At 36.7% G+C, this 16326-nt stretch overlaps 1 pseudogene across 1 annotated transcript; it reads left to right on the plus strand.

The window, feature by feature from the left end:
* The first annotated feature begins 366 nt into the window (after positions 1–366).
* On the plus strand, positions 367–14654 carry LOC143584874 (S-type anion channel SLAH4 pseudogene; annotated as a pseudogene). The gene is made up of 2 exons (XR_013144445.1): positions 367–1254; positions 14350–14654. The product of XR_013144445.1 is annotated as an S-type anion channel SLAH4 pseudogene (transcript).
* Positions 14655–16326: the final 1672 nt, after the last annotated feature.

Genomic DNA, 16326 nt, shown 5'->3' on the forward strand with positions numbered 1-16326 from the left:
ACCGGGAACGCTAAGCCAAACTCGGATGCCAGCGTGGATCCCGATCATGTCAACATAGTTGGCCTGAGTGGGATGGCGGGGCGCGACGTGTTTGCACAGTGAGATAGCTTAACTGTAAAAGTTACCGTTCGAAAAAAAATGACTCAAAAGTCGAAACCAAACCGAACCAGTTTGTTCTACTCTACATTACTAACATATATAAGATGGTATATCATAGTCAAAGACGCAAAATGCTCTCCACACGTGCAATACAAAACTAACATTACACGCATTGCTTCTATAAATACCACTACTCCGTCCAAGTAATAAGATCACACACATACACCAACAAAACACCACACCTTTCGTCACCTTTCTTCCCCTAACATGACCCCGAGTTTAAAACAACCACCATCATTACCACCACTACCACCGTCACAAATCGAGTTAACCGTCACTTCAACCACTATCCATTCCACCAACCATAAAAACACATTAATCCTAATCAAAGACCTGTGTTTCACAATATTATCACGCTGCCATGCGGGTTACTTCCGTATCACACTCTCCCTCAGCTGCCAAACCCTACTATGGATAACCCTAAAAGACCCGCCCGAAAACGCCCACACATACCGGAAAATACTCGCACTCTTTCCGTCCACCGCCTTCCTCCTCTTATGGTCACTCTCCCTGCTCATTTTAGCATCCTTATCTGTCCTATACCTCTTAAGATGCGCACTATTCACCAACATGGTCAAAACCGAATACCTCAACCACATAGGAGTAAATTACCTTTTTGCCCCGTGGATATCATGGCTTTTGTTACTCCAAACGGCGCCGTTTTTGACACCCAAAACTTATTATTATTTTTACCTTTGGTTGGTATTTGTTGTTCCTATATTTGTACTAGACGTAAAAATATATGGACAGTGGTTTACTAAAGGAAAAAGGATATTATCCACGGTAGCAAACCCGGCGAGCCAGTTGTCGGTCGTGGGGAACTTCGTCGGGGCTCGGGCGGCCGCGCAGATGGGGTGGAAGGAGAGTGCTATGGTGTTGTTTACGTTAGGGATGGTGCATTATATGGTTGTGTTTGTGACACTTTATCAAAGGTTGTCGGGGAACACGTGTCTGCCGACGATGCTTAGACCCGTTATGTTCTTGTTTATTGCGGCTCCGAGTATGGCGAGCTTGGCTTGGGACTCGATTTGTGGGACATTCGATATTTCGTCGAAGATGCGGTTCTATCTTTCGTTGTTTCTCTTTTTGTCCCTGGTATGACTACTTTTCCCTACTTATTAAAACTACTATAATAACAAGTGCTCAGCTAGATTTGTAACGTGTCATGTACAAATTCAAGGATCATGATCAATTAAACAATTTATTTTTACCGTAAGGGAAAACTGATTTAAAAACTCATTACGATAATTCTCTATTAATTACACATCTAAAACCTTCAACCAAGCTCTATACTTATAATCAATATATATAACTCGGTGACCAAGACATTACAATAATAATCTTATAATAATTAAGAAACTAAACCAACTTTGCCAACCTAGATCAAGGCCGGCCATGGAGAGTGGCAGGGTAGTCTACAATCACAAGCCCGACACCCCCGCTCGGCCCGGATTTTTATTTTTTTATAAATTATATGTATTTTTATGAAAAAAAAATCAGTATAATCAATATTTCAACACAATTAAATAACCACTAGCTTGGTCTAGTGGCAAAGTTGTATGACATCTAACCAAAAGGTTGTGGGTTCTAGTGTTGTTTGAGACATTTTTAAGCTTATCTTTATACAAAAGTTTTTTATACAATTCAAATTATAATCAAATACGCACATTTTAAATTAAATTGTTTATATCCAGTAAAAATGTTTCTTTTACTTAAGGCCCAAAATAATTCTCGTCTTTGGCCTAAAAAAAATTTCGCATTCTCGGAGCCGGCCCTGACTTAGATCATTCCATATTCACCGACTTGTAAATACGGTCCGGAATTACCAACATAGATAACGTTGATTACTTAACATTCATGATTAGTTTGTTAAAATCTTACTTGTAACTTAGCTCGACTTAATGTAGTACGTAGTAAGTAAGTTTTTCTAGTTGAGTTCAAGTTGAAGGTAACTCGTTTGTTGACTCGTTTAAATTTTGTTTCTTCTTTTGAATTCCCTAGTATATTGGTAGACTGTAGTGTATTAAATGAGACACATATAAGTTGATATTGTTGCTCACTTATTATTTAAGATGTCAGTTGAAAAAAGTTGTCAAACCACTGAGTTGAATACGAGCCCCGCTTTCAATTCAGACTAAAGAATATGATTTGTGTCGGCTCGGTTTGTATTATTAAGAGCTTAGGCCTGGACTAATACTAGCTCGGTTTATTAGAGACGAATGGGCACCATATGGTTAGGGTGTATGGGTATCAAACCACATGGCAACACCACCCCACACCATGTAGGTAAGGTGCATGGCTTCATTTCATGGCAAAAGTTTGCCACACTAATTTGATTCATTGTTGACCATTTAAGAACTAAAATGAATAATAAAGTTTTAGGGTACTTGTAGGTAGGTGTTGCTAGTAACTTTGTGGTGTGTGGGTAATTAATGGTAGAAATGAGGTGATAGTATATGATTGACCAGCGCATGGGTAATACACATGAGTGCTCCTTCCCCTCTTAGATAGTAAATAACCGTTCATAGGTTCATCTGTTAACTTGATGTTGAAATTGAAAGTGATTATCGATGGTATGCTAAAAAATGATTATCGACCATATGAGATATTGTACACAAGTGGGATTTGTCTTACTTCTATAAACAACAAATTTAGCATCCATGTATATTTATATTTTTCTTAGCCGCCTAGTGGTTCGGAGTCGAGACTCAAACTGACGCACTTTGAAATCACATAGACTTATCCATGTCATTTTGGCTTTAGGGCGCAAACATGTCCCGCCTCAAACCACATGAATGCATACAAATATTCTCTAATTTATATTTGTAACGATAACTTGTTAAGTATTTAATCTGTAGACAAATTCATGTTAATAATTTTTTCGAGTTAAATTAAATACAATATTCAGAAACAAGTCTAAAGAGGTATGCCTGTTAGATGGATTCAATAAAACTGAAACCTAAATTTTATGTTATAATGTTTGGTTTCTGAACTCATTGGAATTTGAATAAGAATTTAAAAAACAAAATATTTTGGTTCGAGAATGAATTGAAATTAATTCTCCTAAGTTTCTTCATGTGATGAGTTAACATAGATTCAACAAATAAATTGTAATCTTTCACACGTCGCACCATCACCGTTCTTCTACCAAGATTGTAAAATTTTTAATTAAAAAGTGGAAAACATCATGCAACATTACTATTTACTACCATATAAGAATGAGAGATCTCACTATTTTTTTTAAGGGATATTGGTTTTTAATTCTCTCAACTTTCACCTGTTGGTTAATATCACTCTCAATTTTTGATTTGTTACCCACCACTCCCAACTTTCACTCTGTTTGTTTCTGGTACTCCCTAACTTAACGGACCCTAACTCCGTTAGGTTTTTTGCCGACGTGGCATTATTCTTTCTGACATGTCATTGTTAATGCTGACGTGGCTCTTTCTAATAATAACAATAATTATTATTATTATTATAATAATTACTATTCTTCATCGTCTCTCTCACCCAAACAACCCCCCCTAATACACACCGCCACCATCGTACAAAATCGACACCGGCGCCACCGTACAATCATCATTCGATACCTCATCTCCTGACGGATCCAACAATCCGAGATCCACCAGTTCCAGTAACAACTTGCTGCATCAAATACGATAACAAAACAAAACCTAAATCATCGGCTTCAAAATACGAACATCATCATCCGCCAGTCGGCTCTTCGTTTCGTCAAGCTCAAGTCAAGCATCCGAACTTGTTCCTAATCAATCCTGAAGCTACCGAACTTGTTCCTAATCCACCGCCAGGGTTTCCGGTAACCAAACCTGAGGGTTTCCGGTAACCGAACCTGAGTTATTAACATTGTGAGCTTCATTTGGTGAAATTAAAGTGTTATTTGACGTATGCTTGACTTGAGCTTGACGAAACGAAGAGGCGACTGGCGGATGTTGATGTTCGTATTTTGAAGCCGATGATTTAGGTTTTTTTTTTTGTTATCGTATTTGATGCAGCAAGTTGTTACTGGAACTGGTGGATCTCGGATTGTTGGATCCGTCAGGAGATGAGGTATCAGATGATGATTGTACGGTGGTGCCGGTGTCAGATTTGTACGGTGGTGGCGGTGTGTATTAGGGGGGGTTGTTTGGGTGAGAGAGACGATGAAGAATAGTAATTATTATTATTATTATTATTATTTGAAAGAGCCACATCAGCACGAAAAATGACATGTCAGCAAGAATAATGCCACTTCAGCAAAAAAAACTAACGGAGTTAGGGTCCGTCTAGTTCGGGAGTCCCAGAAACAAATAGAGTGAAAGTTGGGAGTGGTGGGTAACAAATCGAAGTTGGGAGTGATATTAACCAGCGGGTGAAAGTTGAGAGCATTAAAAACCAATATCACTTTTTTTAATCTAAAAACATGTAATGGTTTAATTAAAGCCATAATTATTATTTAATCTTTTTTATAAAATTTAGAAAAGACGAATTTGATTCTTTGTGCGTTGTTGTTGTTAACAACATACCGCCTCATGGGGCTCATGCTCCCTTAACGTCCTAAAACATTTGCGTTATAATGATTTGACTATAAAATGGTGGGTGAGATAGTAGAGGACTAGAGGCGGCACCCAACTACACCTGATCTAAACTACACCAAATCTAAAGCCGTCGTAGTTGCCGCCACACAATCATGGTTGCACACAGTCACCATCGTATTTCAAATCCTTGTAACAAATTTAAAAACTAAACATTATGGTTTTATTTACCAAACGGCATAACAAATTCCTATTCATTGACAAATCCAGTTTCTGCAAATTACAATTTGCTTGGTACACTTTTAGCATTTGTTTGCGTACCGATTTAGAAAAATTAAAATAGCATATGCTAGATAAGATGCCATCTTCCAAGAAAATATGTTAGTTAGATGTAAAAACAAATATAACATTTCTTATAACTTGTATTGTTACCAGTAATTAGACATATCTCAAAATGGTACATAATCTTGATGTTCTTATAATTAAATTCATAAATTGTCATTTTCGCAGTCATGATTTATTTATACTAATAAGAAGAAAAACGCAATTTGACATTTTATTTCTAACTTTATTTATATTTCAGACATTCGATATAAGAACTGATGAAAGACCTATAACTAAGAAGTCTAAAATCAGTTTTAGAATCATATAAGACAACCGATAAAAAAATATCAACGTTAGAATCAAAATAAGACAACCGATAAAAATATATTATTCAGTGAGAAATCCAAACTTTTAGTTAAAAAAAACAACTCCTAATTTAATAGAATGGTTAGAGTACCACATTAAAGGCTGTTTGAGATTCCTTGTTTTCATTAATTTATAACTTATATGCACTCATGGGTGTTACTCATGCGCTGATCAATCATGTACTGCCACCTAATTTCTACCCATAATTACCCACAAACCACAAAGTTACTAGCAACACCTACCCACAAGTACCCTAGAACTTTATTAATTCATTTTAATTCTTAAATGATTAAAAATATGAAATGAAGCCATACACCTTACCCACATGGTGTGGAGTGGTGTTGCCATGTGGTTTGGAACCCATACATCCTACCCATATGGGTGCCCCTTCCTCTAATGTATATAATATGTTTGGCAAACCATAAGGCCTTATGGATTTTAACTTATGGAGAAGGCAAAATAAAAGGGTTTTAAAAAGTTAGGTTTATATAACTTATTAACTTAGTGAGTTTGATTCACCTATTACACCCCTCTAACCCTCAAAACCCATTGCACTCTTTAAAAAAATGTCATTTTTAGTCATTTTGGTTATTCTCAACACATAAGCTAATCTAAGCATTTTTCAAAACTTATTTTTAAAAATTCAGAGAAAACTGCGGTTTTCGTTCATGTGGTTTGTCCAACTCTGCGATCATATTCCAATAGTTTCAAATTTGTGATTTTCATCCTTTTGGTTTTATTTCACTTGCAATTAAACCCGAATGTGTTGGAAAATTTGTTACGTGTGCATTAGTAGGTTGTTATGACACAACAAATGCACACTAATAGACATTGATGAATGAGATATCGATGTGTGATTGTGTGTATTTGAATGAAAATACTATAGTGGTGTATCCCACATTGGTGGGATGAAAAACTTGAGCCTTGTTTTTCCTCTATAAATAGAGAGGTAAACTAAGTTGCAACACACACCAAATCTTACACACAACACAAGCATTGTTGCAAGGTTTTTCCAACTTCTTCTTCTACATTTCTGGTTTCTTTCATTCGAACCTTTTTTAGGTTTACGGTTAACTCCGGCAGTACTACTGCTCCGGCTGCTGTACCCTGGGAAACAACGAGTTCTCTTGGGAGACTCGAAATATTGTTTTAAGGGCCCCGTGTTCAACACGATCCTCAACCAAACCGTTTACATTTTTTTTTTTGTATTGTATTTGGTTTATTTCTTTGATTCTGTATTGTATTTCAGATTCTTGTATTGTATTGTATAAATAATAAAACTATTTGTTAATTTTCTGTTTATTTACTCAATTCACGAATTCGGTTCCTACAATCTTAAAACAATATTTTTAAAACCGTTTCGTGAAAACTTTGTTTGAATTTTCAGAAACAATTCTGTTTTGATCCAAACCAGTTTTGTTTCAAAATAGTATATGTTTTAAAAACAGTTTTTTCTATTCTGTTTTGGTCTGAGAATCAAGAATTGGATCTTCAAAGTTGGACTTAGACAGATTCGTTCTTGGTTTAACATTCTGAAATCAGAAAAGGCTCCTTTTTGGGTTGTTTTTGGCTATCTAGCACGAGATAGCTTATCGTGAAAACTTTGTTTAAACTTTCAGAAACTATTCTATTTTGATCCAAACCAGTTTTGTTTCAAAATAGTATATGTTTTAAAAACAGTTTTTCTTTTCTGTTTTGGTCTCAGAATCAAGAATTGGATCTTCAAAGTTGGACTTAGACAGATTCGTTCTTGGTTTAGCATTATGAAATCAGAAAAGGCTCCTTTTTTGGGCTGGTTTTGTTATCTCGCACGAGATAAAGCTATCTCGCACGGGATAAATTTATCTGGCAAATTTCAGAATTTTCTGAATTTTTTTTCTAAGTTACTAACTTGGTCTGTTTTCTGTGTGCAAGAATGACAGGACCAACCCCAAACACTTCTAATGCTACCCCTGCTGTCCATTTGACCACCAAAACCAATGTGGGAGAGACCACAATGGCTAACCATGCTGAAAAACCTGAAAAGTTCACGGGTGTCCACTTTAAGAGGTGGCAGTAGAAAATGTTTTTCTACTTGACAACCTTGAACTTAGCATAGTTCTTGGAGAAAACAGCCCCCATACCCACTGCCCAAGATGATGCCCAAAGTGTGAGTGCTTTGGACGCTTGCAAACATTCTGAATTTCTATGTCGCAATTACGTGCTCAATGGTTTGGCGGATCCATTGTATAACGTCTATTGTGGGATAAAGACTGCCAAAGAACTATGGGAGTCTTTAGACAAGAAGTATAAAACCGAAGATGCGGGAACAAAGAAATTTGTTGTGGCCCGTTTTTTGGACTTTAAAATGGTTGACTCCAAGACTGTGATCACCCAAGTCCAAGAACTACAAGTTATACTTCATGAAATTCATGCCGAGGGTATGACACTTAGTGAAACGTTCCAAGTTGCAGCCATAATTGAAAAGTTGCCTCCTAGTTGGGTTGAGTTTAAGAATTATCTTAAGCACAAACGAAAGGAGATGACTATTGATGAATTAATTGTTCGTCTTCGAATTGAGGAAGACGATAAAACGGCTCAAAAATCAGCTCGTGTGGAGCCAATGGCTATGGCCAACATGGTTGAACTTGGACAATCTTCTAAGGGGGGGGGCATAAGGGTAAAGGTAAAATGAACAAGGGAAAGGGAAAGGTGAACCTTGGACCGAAGAAGGAGGTTGTGAAAAAGAGACCTCAATATTCAAACTTCCAAGGTGTTTGTTACAATTGTAATGAGAATGGTCATCGTGCGAACCAATGCAAGAAGCCTAAGCGTGAGCGTGCGCATACGGTGGATGAAAATGGTGAACCGTTGGTGGAAATGATAACCGAGCTCTCGGCAATGATTGATGAAATCAATCTTGTGGGGGACAAACCGCAAGGATGGTTCATTGATACGGGTGCGACCCGTCATGTGTGTGGTGACAAGACCCTCTTTATTACCTTTAAGGAGGCTGCTAGTGATGCTAAGTTGTTTATGGGGAATCAAGCAACGGCCGACATCAAAGGGTGAAGGGAATGTGATCTTGAAGATGACTTCGGGAGAAGAGCTTACTTTGAGCAACACTTTGTATGTGCCCAAAATTCGTAAGAATTTGGTTTCGGGTTGGTTGCTTAATAAGTTTGGTTTTCGTTTAGTGTTTGAGTCGGACAAGTTTGTCTTGACTAAGCGTGGAATGTATGTTGGTAAGGACTATGCCCTCAATGGTATGTTTAAACTTGATGTAACCGTGATTGGAAATGAAATGAATAAGGCATCTACTTCTGCTTATATTATTGAGTCTTTAAATTCAAATGTTTGGCATGGTAGATTAGGACATGTAAATTTCAATTCACTTCGTCGTTTAATTAAATTAAAAAGCATACCAACATTCCACATTGATACAAACTCGAAATGCGAATCATGTGTTGAATCCAAACTTACAAGATCATCCTTCAAATCGGTTGAAAGAATAACCGAAACACTTGATTTAATTCACACCGATGTGTGCAATTTAAAACTGTGCCCAACAAGAGGGGGAAACAAATATTTCATCACGTTTATTGATGATTGCTCAAAATATTGCTATGTATATTTACTTAAAAGTAAAGATGAAGCAATAGAAAAATTTATCTTGTTTAAAAATGAAGTTGAGTTACAACTTAACAAGAAAATTAAACGTGTGAGAAGCGATCGAGGAGGTGAATACGTTTCACCATTTGCGGATTAATGAGCACAAAGTGGCATAATACATGAATTAACCCCTCCTTATTCTCCACAATCAAATGGCATGGCGGAACGAAAGAACCGTACATTGAAAGAGATGATGAATGCCATGTTGGTTAGTTCTGGGATGAACCATGACATGTGGGGGGATGCCATTTTAACGGCAAATTATCTTTTAAATAAGATACCTCTCAAGAATAGGGACGAGACTCCTTATAAGTTATGGAAGGGAAGAGAACCTTCGTACAAATACATGAAAGTGTGGGGGTGCCTAGCTAAAGTCACCGTACCACCTCCTAAAGCTCTTAGGATTGGTCCCAAAACTGTTGATTGCATTTTCATTGGATATGCTCACAATAGTAGTGCACATAGGTTTTTGGTACATGAATCCAAAAATCCAAATGTACACGTAAACACTTTCATGGAGGCGAGCCCCAATACTGTCTCATATTTTGAGCGCGTGTTTCCTAAGTTAGGACACACAGATGAGGCCTCATCATCACGAGCGAATGATGTAGGTGCAAGCTCGTCAACAAAAAATGACGACTTGGTTCATGAAGGAACACATGAACGGCCCAAGACTGAGGATGGTGATTTAAGACGAAGCAAAAGACAAAAGGTTGCAAAATCCTTTGGTCCTGACTTCGTAAGCTTTATGGTTGAAGGTGAACCTAATACCTACCATGAAGCGGTGACCTCAATGGAAAGAAGCAATCAAGAATGAAATTGATTCGATCTTACAAAATCATACTTGGGAATTGGTAGATCTTCCAGTTGGTTGCAAACCACTTGGATATCGTTGGATATTCAAATAGAAGATGAAAGCCGATGGAAGTATTGATAAATACAAGGCGAGGCTAGTGATCAAAGGTTTTAGACAAAAGGAAGGTCTAGATTATTTTGATACTTACTCACCTGTAACACGTATAACCTCTATAGGGTTGGTGCTTACAATCGCGTCTTTACGAAGTTTGGAAGTGCACCAAATGGATGTAAAAACGGCTTTTCTAAATGGTGATTTGGAAGAAGAGATATACATGGAACAATCTGTGGGTTTCTCCGCCCCTGGTCAAAAGGGCAAAGTATGCAAACTCATCAAGTCTTTGTATGGCTTGAAGCAAGCTCCAAAACAATGGCACCAAAAGTTTGACCAAGTCATGATTAGCAATGGTTTCAAAATTAATGAGTGTGATAAATGTGTTTATGTTAAAAACACAAATGGAGGTTATGTTATTTTATGCCTTTATGTGGATGACATGCTTATCATTGGTAGTAATGATAAAATGGTTCAATCTACAAAAGACATGTTAAAGGCACGATTTGACATGAAATACATGGGTTTAGATGATACTATTCTTGGAATAAAAATCATTAAAACCAAAGAAGGTCTTACTTTGAGTCAAGCACACTATGTCGACAAGATTCTTGAAAAATTCAACAAGGAAGACAAGCGAGTGGCTCGTTCTCCTGTTGACACTACTCTACATCTATGTAAAAATAGCGCTGAGCCAGTTGCTCAATTAGAGTATTCAAGAATCATTGGAAGTCTAATGTATCTCATGACATGTACGAGACCCGATTTAGCATACGCGGTGAGTAGGCTAAGTAGATATACTAGCAATCCAAGTGTTCAACATTGGAAAGCTATTATAAGGGTGCTTAGGTACATAAGATACACAAGAGACTATGGTTTGCATTATACCAACCATCCAGCTGTGATCGTAGGGTATACTGATGCGAACTGGATTTCGGATATGAAAGATTCCAAATCAACAAGTGGGTACGTGTTCCTACTTGGTAGGGCAGCAATATCTTGGAAATCATCCAAACAAACTGTAACTGCTAGATCCACAATGGAGTCTGAATTCATTGCCTTAGACAAATCTGGGGAAGAGGCAGAATGGTTAAGTCAATTCGTGGAAGACATTCCACAATGGCCAAAGCCTTTGTCGGCAATTTGCATACACTGGACAATGAGTCTGCAATTGGTAGATCTCAACGTTCAATGTATAATGGCAAATCAAGGAATATGAGACGTAGACATAACACGATACGACAACTACTGTCAACGGGTGTTATCACGATTGACCATGTGAGGTCAGAAGATAACATTGCAGACCCGTTAACAAAAGGCTTAAGCACGGATAAATTTTATAAGTTGTCGAGAGGAATGGGACTAAAGCCCGCGATAAAGGAAGTATGAGGAAAACCTAACTTAGCAGACTGGAGATCCCAAGAGCTAAGTTCAATTGGCAAACTTAATCATATGACCAGAGGCAGTCACTGTGGGGGAGTACCCCAAAACCAAAGGGAGTCTTGAACTTCATAGTCCTTTCTCCTAGGGGAGTACCCTAAAACTAGTGACATTTGGGAGAGGTTAAGCATATTAAGGTTAAGTGAAATAACCATGATGCTTTTAATGATTCATGGGAATCACCTATGTTAGAGAGAAGTGTGATCGCTTCGAATGGAATTGTGGGGAGGCGTAATATCCTAGAGCTCTCGCAGAACCAGGACCGTGATCCATGACCATAACGGACACAAGAATGAGGGGCTGACCAAACCAGGGAGAGTATTGTGTGAAGGCATATTGTCGTATACACAAATGGGGGTCTGTTCAACGTCATCGCGACTACAAACCGCTAGGAGGCTAAGTATGCTTCACAACAGAAGGTTCAAAGGGTAACACCTACCTATCCGGCAATACTCAACTGCTGAAACTTACTTCGAAGAATCGATTTCCATTCATGTGGGGGATTGTTGGAAAATTTGTTACGTGTGCATTAGTAGGTTGTTATGACACAACAAATGCACACTAATAGACATTGATGAATGAGATATCGATATGTGATTGTGTGTATTTGAAAGAAAATACTATAGTGGTGTATCCCACATTGGTGGGATGAAAAACTTGTGCCTTGTTTTTCCTCTATAAATAGAGAGGTAAACTAAGTTGCAACACACACCAAACCTTGCACACAACACAAGCATTGTTGCAAGGTTTTTCCAACTTTTTCTTCTTCTACATTTCTGGTTTCTTTTATTCGAACCTTTTTTAGGTTTACGGTTAACTCCGGCAGTACTACTGCTCCGGCTGCTGTACCCTGGGAAACAACGAGTTCTCTTGGGAGACTCAAAATATTGTTTTAATGGCCCAGTGTTCAACACGATCCTCAGCCAAACCGTTTACATTTTTTTTTTTGTATTGTATTTGGTTTATTTCTTTGATTCTGTATTGTATTTCAGATTCTTGTATTGTATTGTATAAGTAATAAAACTATTTGTTAATTTTCTGTTTATTTACTCAATTCACGAATTCGGTTCCTATTGAATGTACTAATCGCGTTAAGTTTGGCCGTTACACCTATCAACGTGCTCTTCACGAGAGGGGCTGTTTTGTCCCTTTTTTTTCTTTTAATACACCCCAACCTCTCACGTGAGGGTGCTTGCTAATTAAGACTAGGGATCGCAGTTAAACCCGGACCCGATGAGAATACCCAAAACCCGACATAATTTGGACAGGTATTACCCGTCCCATTAGGGTTTGGGACGGGTTTGGGATTAGTTATGAAATTTTTCGCGGGTCTGGGACGGGTTTGGGATTTATAAAAAACCCGGTTACCCGACCCGATTACCCGATAACATTGACCCATTTACCCGATTATATACCCGATATACCCGGTATAATTTTTTTTATATATTTGTTATACATATGTTTAGTATAACAATATTAAAAATAATATATTTGTTTGCTTTTGTTAGTTACTACCGACAATTATCGTAACATTGAAAAGTATTTTATTATTTTATTATATATATATATTAATCAATTAAATTAATCAATTAAATATAATTTGACTCTTGAGTTTCTTATTTACCTTATTAGCTCCATAAACCCTAAATCATATAAACTGTTATGATGATACTTCTTTTTTTTTAGAATTGTATCCTTTTTTTAATCGAATGGATCATGAAATTAGAAGTACTATATTGTTTTGGTTGAATTGGATGATTTGATCATATTTAGTAATTGATTAGTGTATATATATACTGCCAAAACCTGATAAAAGCCCGATGGGTTTAATTTGGGTGTGCCCGACGGGTATGCCCGAAACCCGCAGGTTTGCCCGATACCGATGGGTAATTACCCGATAAAAACCCGACGGGTATGGGACGGGTTTTTAAAATCGGGTCCGGGTCTGGGAATACCTAGACCCGTCCCAGACCCGGCCCATTGCCATCCTAATTAAGACTAAGGTTTATTTGGAGAGAAAAGGGACAAAACTGCCCCTCACGTGAGGGAACGCTAATGGGTTTAACAACCAGCCTTAACGAGGTTAATGAATTCGGGTTTAATTGCAAGTGAAATGAAAACACAGAGACGGAAATTGCAAATTTGAAACTATTGGACTAAAATCGCATATTTGGACAAACCACATGAACAAAAACCGCAGTTTACTCAAAAAATCATAAAATAATAAGTCCTTTTAACAAAAAAAATCAATTTTCACTTAAATAATCAATTGCAAACACACCATAAATGTGTGTGTCGTAAAAAATAAGGATCTCATTTAAAACAGTTTTTAGAAACTAAAAGGATTAGAACATGTCATGATTAATTAAGTTATAGCGCTTTAATTACAAACAGCTGTAAATAGGTAAACCCGACAAATTAGTTTTTTTGAGTTATAATCAGGGCCAGTTTCGAGAAGGCGAAATTTTTTTGGGCTAAGACAAAATTTCTTGGGCCTTAAGTAAAAGAAACATTTTGTTGGGTTTAAACAATTTAATTATGGGCTTACTTGGTTATGATTTGAGTTGTGTAAAAAACTTTTGTATAAAAATAAACTTAAAAAATGTCTCAAATAAGACTAGAACCCTCAACCTCTTGATTATTTGTCATACCTCTTTGTCACTAGACCATGCTAGTGGTTATGTAATTGTGTTAAAATATTAATTATACATATGTCCTGAGCATATTTTTTTCTTCATAAAAATACATATAATTTTTTTATATATAAAATCGGTCCTAACGAGGTGCCGGGCATGTGGTCGTCGACTACCCTGCCACCCCTTATGGCCGGCTGTGGTAATAATACAACGGTTTAGTAAACGCTCCAAAAGGATTATTACGCCACCCAGATTAATTCAATTATGTCAATTGATGTAAATACCAACTCTATATGAAACTAACTAAACCCTTTCAATATGTGTAAATATATAGGTAACAAGACCAAATTTGTTCAAGAATTCAATGAAGAAATTCAATGTGGTATGGTGGGCGTATTCCTATCCGTTAACAGTTTTGGCGTTGGCTTCAACAGAATATGCTCAGGACACCAGGAGTAGCTTTGCTCATTTGCTTATGCTTCTTCTTTCTGCACTTTCGGTTATGGTTTCAGTGGTTCAATGATATATACCGCGCTCAACATAGACACCCTCTTGCCTCCGGATGACGCTGGTGATCCCACAATCGCGACTCTTGCTATAAATGTTAGTAGGATAAGTTTAGAGACATCCTTGTCATAACCCTTAGGTCGTGAATATGTGTAGCTAAGTACTAATGAACCAATGATAATGCTCATTAGTATCAAGTAATTCCGAGTTACCTCAAATTATTAAACTGATCGATGACGCTAAAATCATCAACCTTCCTCCTTGTTTTAGTATTTATTATTGGGCAATTCATAGAATAAAAAGTAAGTTTTAAAAGTGTTTCAATAAGGTCACTCAACTTTAAAAATTGTTTCAATTATGTTACTCAACTTTCATATTTTATTAAATTAAATGTTTTAACATGTTTTTTAGCCTTTTTCTTTTTTGTTTAACAAAGAAAAATATTTTATCTTTTTATGTTGACATTGAGCAGCGATGGGATTTTATTATTTATTTTTAAATTTTAATATAATTAACGTTTTTTTATTTTTTTAAATTTAACTTCATATATTGCAAATGTAAGAACATCATCCCGATCATGCTAAACATCATTTACGTTCAATCGTAATGATTAGGACCGAGTCAGTTATATTTACTATGTGATACGATATATCGGAATTATATCATAAAACAGTTACAACACAAACACTCATAACATTCAGTATATTGATCTCACAATGAAAGTACAAACTGAATCTCAACTGTTACAACTGATATGAAAATCAACATGAAAGCCCTATATATAGATGCTGCAGTGTCACGTATAAGTTTGAGGCTCCGTATAAGCTTATGCGGACGTATAAGCTTATACACTCCTTGATTTATACGTCTCACCTTATATGGTTTCATCAATTGACATTTTAGCCCCTATCAAACATACAAATGACATTACAAGCCCACTAGACCTAACATTAGACAAAAATGCTCTAACAAGCTCCCCCTTGGATATTGTTAGGTCTTTAATCCATCCCAAACACTCTCTTTCGATATTCTTTGTAGATATAATAAACCTCGATCATATTAAACTTGAAAATTTGGATCTATCAACCATGGATTTTTGGCAGCACCTCATGCATCCGAAGATCCGGTCTGTCGACCTCGGTTGAATCAATAATAATGATGGTATATAATTTCTACGAAAACACAATCATAGATTCAAATCATCTATCCAAGATTCAAACAGATGATATTATGGGAAATAATCCACCCACTTGCGGATATTAGACTTGAACATAAATCTTGTAATCTTCCTTTCATCCTTTCCTTGTAAATCCATGACCAAATCATCACTTCATCATCTACCAGTTCCTCCTCAACTGCCTCAGTTATCATTATTTGTAACAACAAACTCACAGTTAATACAACCATAATCGATAAACATATGTTATTACAAACTGTTGTCCTAAAAACAATAACATTTCAACTTGAAAACGATTCATTTCAAGAATGTCAGACATATGCAGTGTAAAAGCAAATAGTCATACCTTGACATTTAACACATAGAGAGAAAATCTGAACTACCAGATATAAACAAAAAAGTGTGCATGTGTTATTTAAGTACACAAAGATATAAATGAAAACTTATTAAATACTGAACCACCAGTTTGCCGGTCAGCATCAAAACCTGTGCAAAAAGTAACCCACTAGAACTTTCCATTAATATAATATTTCAATCAGTTCCACACGTATAAGGTCTATGAACAACGTATAAGGTCCTCAAACGGATAAGGTACATAAACGTATAAGGTTCCACAACATATAAGTC

The sequence above is a fragment of the Bidens hawaiensis genome, unplaced genomic scaffold (genome assembly GCF_021521415.1).
Source record: "Bidens hawaiensis isolate Kalapana, Puna unplaced genomic scaffold, B.hawaiensis_p1.1 tig00033482_1, whole genome shotgun sequence".
Classification (NCBI taxonomy): domain Eukaryota; kingdom Viridiplantae; phylum Streptophyta; class Magnoliopsida; order Asterales; family Asteraceae; genus Bidens; species Bidens hawaiensis.